The sequence below is a fragment of the Coenobita brevimanus genome, chromosome 102 (assembly GCF_032717465.1).
Source record: "Coenobita brevimanus isolate Jiangsu-jjx chromosome 102, ASM3271746v2, whole genome shotgun sequence".
Lineage (NCBI taxonomy): Eukaryota > Metazoa > Arthropoda > Malacostraca > Decapoda > Coenobitidae > Coenobita > Coenobita brevimanus.
The window spans coordinates 33,954,287-33,964,286 of record NC_137055.1 but is presented as its reverse complement, the minus strand read 5'-3'; the positions used below and the strand labels follow the sequence as shown (position 1 = coordinate 33,964,286).

General features: G+C 44.9%; 1 protein-coding gene across 1 annotated transcript in view; it reads right to left on the bottom strand.

The window, feature by feature from the left end:
* LOC145415453 (uncharacterized) overlaps nucleotides 1-10,000 on the bottom strand; it is a 100,603-nt gene that overhangs the window by 88,614 nt on the left and 1,989 nt on the right. The gene's annotated exons all lie outside the window — the stretch shown is intronic.

The following is a 10,000-nucleotide window of genomic DNA, read 5'->3' as shown; positions in this document are numbered from 1 at the left end:
TTGTGATTGCCACTTACCCGCAGAATTCATGTTCCTTCAGAAATACACTTTGTCATCATCTAATTCTTCCTCTGTCACCTCTACCCCTGCCCTGCACTCGACCTCTCCTGGTTTCCCCATCATCTTCTCTACTGTCATCATCATCATGATCATCGTCACCTCATTTCCGTCTTTCATATATGAGTTGGTTATTATAAAGTCACAGGCTATGACATATTACTCTCACATTACTCCTCTATGCAGCCTCTCCTTTCATTGTCTGTCTACTCCCCACTTCCCCCACAATGCACCCCAGCCCTACCCTCCACCCCTCTTTGACCCTTGCTCCACCCCTACCCCACCCTCACCCCTGCCTCACCCTCCACCCCTCTTTCACGCCTACCCCCTCCACCTCACCCTCGTCCCTCCAGCGTGCTCTGACTCAGCCCAGCCTCCGGCACTTGACCCCTGGGGCACGTAAGCAATATATCATCTCGTGTTTTATCCCCCTTTACAGCAGTCAGTGAGGATGGTATTGGCAGCGATTGACTGAGACTTTTTACTGTTTGTCTGTCTATCTATCTGTCTCAATCTGTCTGTCATTTTGTCCGTCTATCTATCTGTCTGTCTGTCTAACTGTCCTACCAATTTATCTATCTGTCTGTTTATGGAAGTTCGATATGGCCTTTAGTGTGTGGTGTTGGATACAAACTCGATTTAGCTCCTCCACTCAGACCCTCTTAAATCACACACACACACACACACACACACACACACACACACACAGAGTATGAGAGTCGGAACTTTGCACAACTTGGCCAAAAGAATTTTCTCTTGTTATTGTAAGGGTAGCAGATGATACGGCGATGGTGGTGGAGATATTAGTGGTGGTGGTGGTGGTGGTTGTGGTGGTGGTAATGGTGGTTGTGCTGGCAGTGGTGATAACAGTAGTGGTAGTTGTGGTGGGGGTGGTGGTGCAAATGGTGATACTGGTGGTGTTGGTGGTGGTGCAAATGGTGATATTGGTGGTGGTGGTGGTGGTGGTGCAAATGGTGATATTGGTGGTGGTGATGGTGCAAATGGTGATATTGGTGGTGGTGGTGGTGGTGTCTTTATTTACAGACAAGGCAGTGGTGACAATGGTGGCAGTGGTAATGGTAGTGATGGTGATAATGGTCGTGGTAGTAGTAGCGGTGGTGGTGTCAGTACTTACAGACACGAGTGATTGTGGAGAGAGGGAAAAAAATAAGGAGAGGGAAGGGATACTGAGAAAAAGAGTGGAAGTAAGGTAATGATTAGGGTACCTGTGTAGTGGATTATATTTAAAGGGCAGTTAGGTGGTATTTGTAATGGTAAAATACTGACTGCTGTAGTGAGGCAATAGAGGAGATGATAGTTGTATTATTAGTACCGGGTATTAGTAATAGTAGTAATAGTAATTAATATTCATGGGACTCTTAGACACTTCTAGTAAATCAAAGCTGTGACACTACTAAACAGATCAGTATGTTTGCATTGCAGTGTGTGACAGTAAAGTGTTTAAAGTGTTATTGCAGAAATTTTGGTGGTGATAATGTGGTGGCAGTGTGATGGTGGTAGCATGATGCCGGTGGTGGTGAAGTTGTGGTGGTTGTGGTGGTGGTAATGTAATGCTGTGGTAGGGAAGTGTGGTTGTAATGTGGTATTGGTGACTGTATAACATATAGTGGTGGCAATGTGTTGGTGGTGGTGTGGTAGTGGCAGCAGTGTGGTAATGTGGTGGTGGTGGTGGTGTTATAGTGTGGTATACCAAACAAGAACCTCAGGAAGTGTGTCAGGGAGGTGTTGGTGTCGAGAAAAGTGTGGTTTATGTAATTTTCCGGTGCTAAAATTAGTGCAAACTGTTAGAGCCTCTCCTACACAAGGCATTCCACCCATGAAACTCTCCACACAAACTCTTTCAGGATTTCTTACATTTTTTTCGCGATTCATAAGATTTTTAAAGTACATCTCCACGAAGACTCCTATTTTCATATATTGTTATTGCCACGAGACTAAGACTGGAATAGTAAAGGAGATGGTTGTCCTTCGCCCACCATTTTATCATACTCTTGCCCCATCAGACGATTTTATTCAGCTTAGCAGAGACTGGTGGTGAAGGTATATTAAAAGAGTGAAGTGCCTGGGCAAGGATGGGTGAGAATGAGATGAAGCAGCAGGAAGTGAGTGTGCTTGAGAAAGGGAGGGAGGGAGGGGGGGGGTATGGTTGGGTGAGTGAGCGTGATGTTTAGGTGTGCATGGCCAAGTTTAAGAGGAGGATGAGGCGTGGCACAAGCACATTATGACCTGGTGATAGCCTTGAGGCAGTTACCAAGCCCTTGTTAGTATTCTGTCGTCAATAAGTTCATAATTATTTTAAACGAGACCCTGTTGGCAGGACACGGGTAAAGAGTGAGAGCAGTGGAAAAAGAGTTACATTGAGAGTGTCATGTAGGGTTAGGTGGAGAGACAGACAGACAAATGAGGAAGTGAAGAAGTGTCTTGGCGTTTATACGTAAGTAGAGCATGTGGAGTTTCATGGAGAGACAGACAAATGATAAATTATTAATGGGGTGCTTTGGTGTTCATGTGGATGTGATTGGAAGCGTTAACACAAAATCTCTGAGATGGTTTGGCCATATAGAAAGGATGGAGAATGAGCTAGTGACTAGGAAAGTGTATGTGAGTGAGATGGAGGGGAGGGGAAGTAAGGTGGAAGAGACCAAGGATGAGATGTAGGGATAAAATGGAGAGATATATGAGAGAGGGATGTGTGAACTGGAGATTGGGTAGGCAAATGGCAGAGGACAAGGAAACGTGGAGGCGATTTGTTTTTGGCCACTCCTTACGGGATTAAGGCGACTGGCAATAGGTAGTTTAGATGCGAGTAAATAGACTTGGAGACACACGGACAAGGGTGTTATCGCTACCAAGTCTCCTCAAATGCCTATTTTTGGAGGTTTTGATCGCTGTTTGTAAGGGAAGAGGTTGTATAGTCGCGGTTAAGTTTCTCATAGTTGCGGTTTAAGTTCTTTGTTGTGCAGTGGAAATTTAAGTTAGTTTTTTTTTTTAATCTGATTGTGGCTTAACCGTCTCTGATCATCTCTTTTAGACTAGAAAATAAAAGCATACGGTGTCTGTCATGCTTTCTGTCTGTCTGTCTGTCTGTCTGTCTGTCTCTCTCTCTCTCTCTCTCTCTCTCTCTCAGGCACAATGAATTTTTATCACTTTCTGGTCGCATGTGGACGATTTTACTCAGCATAGGAATAACCTCTCGTATTCAGAGGGTTGAGGGAGGGTTGTCAGGGGTATTGTGACGAGAGGGGGAGGGGAGGGGTGGGGGAGAGAGAGGGGAGGGGAGGGGAGGGGAAGGGAGAGAGAGGGGAGGGGAGGGGAGGGGATGGGAGGAGAGGGGAGGGGAGGGGAGGGGAGGGGAGGGAAGGAGGGGTACAGAGGGTAACTTGATTAGGCTGAGGGAAAAAGTCACGAAAACTCCTTGAAAAGTTGGTGCGGCCCTAACAACTGGACCACCCTTCTCTCTCTCTCTCTCTCTCTCTCTCTCTCTCTCTCTCTCTCTCTCTCTCTCTTCCACTTTATCCAGTTTTCTTCTCCTTCATCTCCTGTCTCTCTGACACTCTTTTTCCTCTCTTTCTCACTGTGTCGCTTCCTCCCTCCCTCTCTTTCTCTTTGTCATTACCTCCTTCTTTCACCCTTTCTTTTCTCTCCCTTTCTCATTCACTCCTGGTCTTTCCCACTTTCTCCCTCACGTCGCGACACCACCAAATTTTTACACCTTCATTTTTTCTCGCTTCCCTCCCCCCCTCTCACTTTCTTTTTTTCTCTCCCCCATTGATGTCGGAGTGTGAATGTATAAATACCCCAGTGGCATTTTTTCGACAGAGAGGCTTTCCAACATCATTTCTGCCACCCACAAACCTCCCTGCCTACCCTGCCTACCTTCCCTTGCCCCCCTTCCTCTCCCCTGCCTACTCTGCCTACCACTCCCTTCTTCCCTTCCTCTCCCCTGCCTTCCTTCCCTGCCTTCCCCTTCCCTACCTCCAACACTTTGCCTCTCGTGCCTCATTTTCAAACATTCCTGCCATTTCCACACCTGCCTTGCCTCCAATATACTGCCTTACTTCTGCCTTCCATTCTTGTCCCACTCTGCCTTTCCTGCTTAAGTCCCAACACCGCTGCCAATTTCTACAGTGGCGTTCCTGTTTTTTTTTTTTTTTTTCTGATACGGTATTATATATAAGTAAAATTAGATCATTCCTGTGCAGGCTGGATTTTTTTTTTTTTACATCAACGTGATAATGGATGCGTGACAAAAATACTAACACTAGTCGTGGTGCAGTGGCTGAGATCGCCATCCACTAATTCAGAAGACCTGGGTTTGAATCACCACTCTAGTGCAGATGCTGTCTAGTGAGGTACTGTGCTTACTGTGTTGCAGCTGATGTGAATTTTGTACTACAGTGAAAGTGAAGAAGAATTTCATTGTGCCGTAGTATTGTATTGCAGTGTTTGCCACCCACCACCACCACCACCACCACCCAGACTCTGAGCTGTATAAACATTTGAGCAGCTGTCCTAAGGGTCTGGCTGCTGGCAAGTGGGTGTGGGTGTGGATGGGGGCCGTGTGGGGTCGGGGTGGGGAGGAGGATCTGTGGGTGGATGTTAGGGGGATGTGGGTGGATGGAGAACGTGTAGGTGTGCGTATGGGTTAGGAACGTGTGAGATTGGGGTGAGGTGGAGTGGGGATGGGGAGAGGGATTTTGTGGGTGGTGTGGGAAAGGTGTTGGTGTGGGTGGGGGACTTGTGGAGTCTGGGTGTGGAGAGGATCTGTGAGTGGATGTGTGTGTCAGTGTGAGTGTGAGTGGTTATAGAGATTTTGGAAATTGGATTTGTGTGTGTGTGTGTGTGTGTGTGTGTGTGTGTGTGAGAGAGAGAGAGAGAGAGAGAGAGAGAGGTCCTGAGAATGACCTTTACAGTGTAATAAGGATGAGGGTTGAGAATAAGAGTGAGGAATGGGATAAATGTTGTGGTTTTATGTGTGTGTGTGTGTGTGTGTGTGTGTGTGTGTAAATTTTCCTCAGCCGACTAAAATCGTCTGACGTTAACCAAAATATATTATTTAAATTGACCCTGAAGTACTGAGAGCATCATCTTAGTGACGTCATGTTGTTAATTGTGACGTCACGGTGTTAATTGTGACGTCATGGTGTTAATTGTGACGTCATGGTGTTAACTGACGTCATGGTGTTAACTGACGTCATGGTGTTAAGTGTTGCGTCATCATGGTGGTGGTGTTGACTTGTGTAGTGCATGACTGTGCATGAAGTAAAGATAGACTCGCTTCTTTTGTTGCTCTCTCTCTCTCTCTCTCTCTCTCTCTCTCTCTCTCTCTCTCTCTCTCTCTCTCTCTCTCTCTCTCTCTCTCTCTCTCTCTCTCTCTCTCATTTGTCTAGTTATTCACCCACTCTGTCTTCCTGCCAGACTTACTCACTCTTGTCTGTCGCTCACTCACTCGCTCTCTCCTGCCTCTCTCACTCACTCACTCAATTTTTATTTGTCCAGTCACCATTATCTTTAACTCTTATCTTTAATCAGTCATACTCTGAAACTCACTCACTCACTCACTCTACCGTCTCTGCCTCTCATTTTCACCCACTTTCTCACTCTGCCATCTTTATCTCTTAGTTAAACCAATTACTTACTCATTTCATCATTCTTCACTCACTCACTACTTCGATTCCTCACTCTCATCAGCCCACTTATTCACTCACTCACCATCTCACTCACCATCTCATTTGATCACTCACTCACTTAATCCCACACTCGCTTTACCTCGCCCTTCCTCCACCTGCCTATTAATTTATTCATTAGCATTATCATTCATTCACACCCTCCTACACTCTCTTGTTTCATCATTTATTCGCTGTCTCATTCTCTCTTCTTCCGCCTTACAGCACAGATCATCATCATCATCAGTGTCACCTTCATTAACATCATCATCATCATCAGTGTCACCTTCATTAACATCATCATCATCATCATCATCATCATCATCATCATCATCATCATCATCTCTCTCCTCAGTCATTATCATCATCATCATCTATATCCTCCTCCTCCTCCTCCACATCATCGTCATCAAAAGCCTCTGGAGGGTAGAGCCCACACACACACACACACACACACACACACACACACACACACACACACACACACACACACACACACACACACACACACACTACCAGGAAGATACTCATTAGGGACAATATGCCATACTTCCATTCATCATTGAAACCTGTGAAATTTTCGGTTCATACGTCAAAAAATGGTAAAAACATTCTCTCTCTCTCTCTCTCTCTCTCTCTCTCTCTCTCTCTCTCTCTCATATCACCTAGTTCGATCAGACGATTTTTTTCACATTATTACCACCACCAGACGATATTAAAGGAGAGCTGCAAAATGAGAAAGAGAGAGAGAGAGAGAGAGAGAGAGAGAGAATCGTGATCACAGGTGTCATTGTGATTGGTGATACATAACACACTCGTGTTGCTGCTGCATAGGAAGTCCGGCCCAGGCAATCTATATACAGTATTGCATGACACGGGGGCGTCCTGTGGTCATGCATAGGAGAGAGAGAGAGAGAGAGTGTGTGTGTGTGTGTGTGTGTGTGTGTGTGTGTGTGTGTGTGTGTGTGTGTGTGTGTGTGTGGAGAAATTCTGAGGGTTACTGAAATGATTTCAGTGGAGTATATTGCATTTTGTGAACAGATATCTTTTTCCTAGTCAAAATAGAGTCAAGCTAAAGTAGACGACTTTGACACAGTTCAGGTATAATAATTTAGTCCCACTTAAAGACAAGACCACCATTCATCGTCATCATCTTCATAACCATCATCATCATCATCATCATCATTATTATCCCGACCCAGAATCCTTCCTTAAAACACCACCACCACAACCACCACCATCATCATAATCATCATCATCAGCCCGACCTCTATTATTACCTCAAGACATCATCATCAGCATCATCACCATCATTATCATCATCATCATCATCATCATCATCATCACCATCATCATCATTAATCATCATCATCATCATCGTCGTCATCATCATCATCACCCACCTGACCTTCATTCCCACTAAAAGTAAATTGATATGACCAAGATTTTTTTTTTTCCACGTGCTATTTACATTGTTACCTGGGCGAGACAGGCAATTAGCACACCTGTCGGCCGGCCACCAGAATGACAAATCACCCCACGCATAATTGTCTTTCTGGGGCTAATGAGAAGAAGAGTGAAATTTGTGTGTGATTTTTGTCCGTGTTTTTTTTCTGGATGTGTGTGTGTGTGTGTGTGTGTGTGTGTGTGTGTGTGTGTGTGTGTGATTGAATGAGAGAGAAAAAAAAAAGAGAGAGAGAGAGACTGTCTATCTGTGTCTCTCTCTATCCGTCTCTCATGTTTTGCAATTCGGACCATAAAATAATCCCTCAAATGGTTCTGGACTCTCCCAAACACATCGATCATCGCTTCATCCCAGCTGTCGGGTGTTGGTGTGGACTTAATATCGATACCAATACCACGTGAACTGGGTTCAGGGGAGAGAGAGAGAGAGAGAGAGAGAGAGAGAGAGAGAGAGAGAGAGAGGGAGAGAGAGAATATGTAAACAAGTACTGCAAAACACTTGTCAATATAGGGTATGTGATTGTAGTAATATGTAGGCTATATGACCTAAATACCAGCACGAAAGATGAGAGAGAGAGAGAGAGAGAGAGAGAGAGAGATCCTAACTACGCCTTATGTAACAGATGAAATAGGATTATAACATTGATTATAATGATGATAGATTTTTTTCCCTGTGTTTTTTTTTCTAGATCCTGTGACCATGTTTACAGTAAAGGATAATGAGGAAAATGATGATGATGATGATGATGATGATGATGACCGTAACATTCGTAATGGATATAATGAAATGAAGCTTATCTCTATCTATCTATCAGTCTGTATCTGTCGCCAGACGTCTTAATCCCGTGATGGGTGGCCACAAACGAATCGCCTCCATGTCACCCTGTCCTCCTCCGTCAGGCTGCCCTTTCTCCACCTCACACCACCCTTCTCTTATTATAATGATTCTGATAATGGCTGTGACGATAAAAATAACGAGGCCAGGAGATAGTCCGTATAAATAATCCCTGCCTGAATCACTAATGACCTAATTAACGAACACACTCATTTTACATCGGATGTTGATGGCATTCGTTCCCAGTAATTACCCTGTACCCTGCCTCATTAATCCTTTCAGTACGAGTCGCCTTTTTTTTTTTTCCGTCGCCAGTGTATGGAAATAAAATCATAAGAAAGAGTAGGTTTGATTATGGGTGGTGTGTGGGGGAGTATGTGTGTGTGTGTGGGTGTGTGTGTGTGTGTGTGTGTGTGTGTGTGAGAGAGAGAGAGAGAGAGAGAGAGTACAAGGGCAAACTCTGTAAATATGGGTCTCAGTTCAGCACATTTCTTTGTTCAGGTGTGGCTTTGCGTGACTTAAAAGGTGCCACATAGCGTGTCTCCCTCTCCCTTGCCCTCCATCTATCCTGACTCATTTTTCTCTCCCTCTCCCCTCTCTCTCTCCTATTTCATTTTTGCCTCCATCTCACCTTCCCTCTCTCCTTTTTCATTTATTTCTCCCCCTCCATCTCTCCCCTCTCTCTTTCATTTTTTTTCTAGTTTCCTTTTCCTTTCTCTCTCTCTCTCTCTCTCTCTCTCTCTCTCTCTCTCTCTCTCTGCATCCTTCTCCCTGTGTGTGTGTGTGTGTGTGTGTGTGTGTGTGTGTGTGTGTGTGTATAGTCGGGCACGTGTGTGTGTGCAAATGCTTGTGGGCGTGGATGAGTGGATAGGTGGGTTAATCATTGATGTGATGCTTACAGTATGTGTCTCCGTTTGCTTGTTAGGTGTGCGTGTGTGTGTGTGTGTGTGTGTGTGTGTGTGTGTGTGTGTGTGTGTGTGCAAATGTTTGGGGAGGAGGGGGGGTGGAGAAGTGGATAGGTGGGTGGGTGATAAATGTGATACTAATGTGTCTCCGTTTGCTTATTAGGTGTGTGTGTGTGTGTGTGTGTGTGTGTGTGTGTGTGTGTGTGTGTGTGTGTGTGTGTGTGTGTGTGTGTGTGTGTGTGTGTGTGTGTGTGACTATTCATGTACGTGTGTGTGTGTCACCTCTTCGTGCTTCGCCATAATAACCTAAACGTCTGAAGCTGTTTACTCCCTGGAGGACAGGAAGCCACTCCCAAGCCGAATTTAATAGACTGCCGGTAGAAATAATATAATTCCTTTTTTTCTTAACATCTATCAGGGGTTATTGTTTGCGTTGTGTGCTTGTGTGGGGATCAGTTTAATCTCTGTGTGCGGTTGTGTGACTCGGTGTGGGACGTGATGAGTGATGATGTATGGTGGTGTGGTGTGTGGTGGTGTGTGGTGATGTTTTGTGTGGTGTTGTGGTGGCACGTTAGCGGACTACTCATTTACAACTCCTTCACCCCGAGGACGTTGTTTTGTTATTCTGTTCTTGGTATCGTCAAGGCACTTTGTATTTAATTGTGTTCATCTCTACATCTATTAATATCTGTGATTTTGAGCTGCTTGACTATCTGTGTCTTTCTAGGTATACAGGCAGACGTACCGATAGATAGATAGGTATATTAACAAAAATAAACAGATAGATGGATAGAGAGATGAAGGATATGTTTATACTTGATGAGAAGATTAGTTTTCATCACCAAACCTCTCATTCTGGATGGGAGTAATTTCATCCCTGGTCAGGCATACCTCATTGACAACGACTGTGACGCATTCATCGCCTGCCTGCCTCCGTCACTGCCATTTTTAGAACGCGGGGGACTGTGGGTAATAAAATACTCATGTGGGAGGCCGGTGCTGTGTCTTGGGGGGAGGGGTTGTTACTGATAGGTTCACTTAACACTAGGATC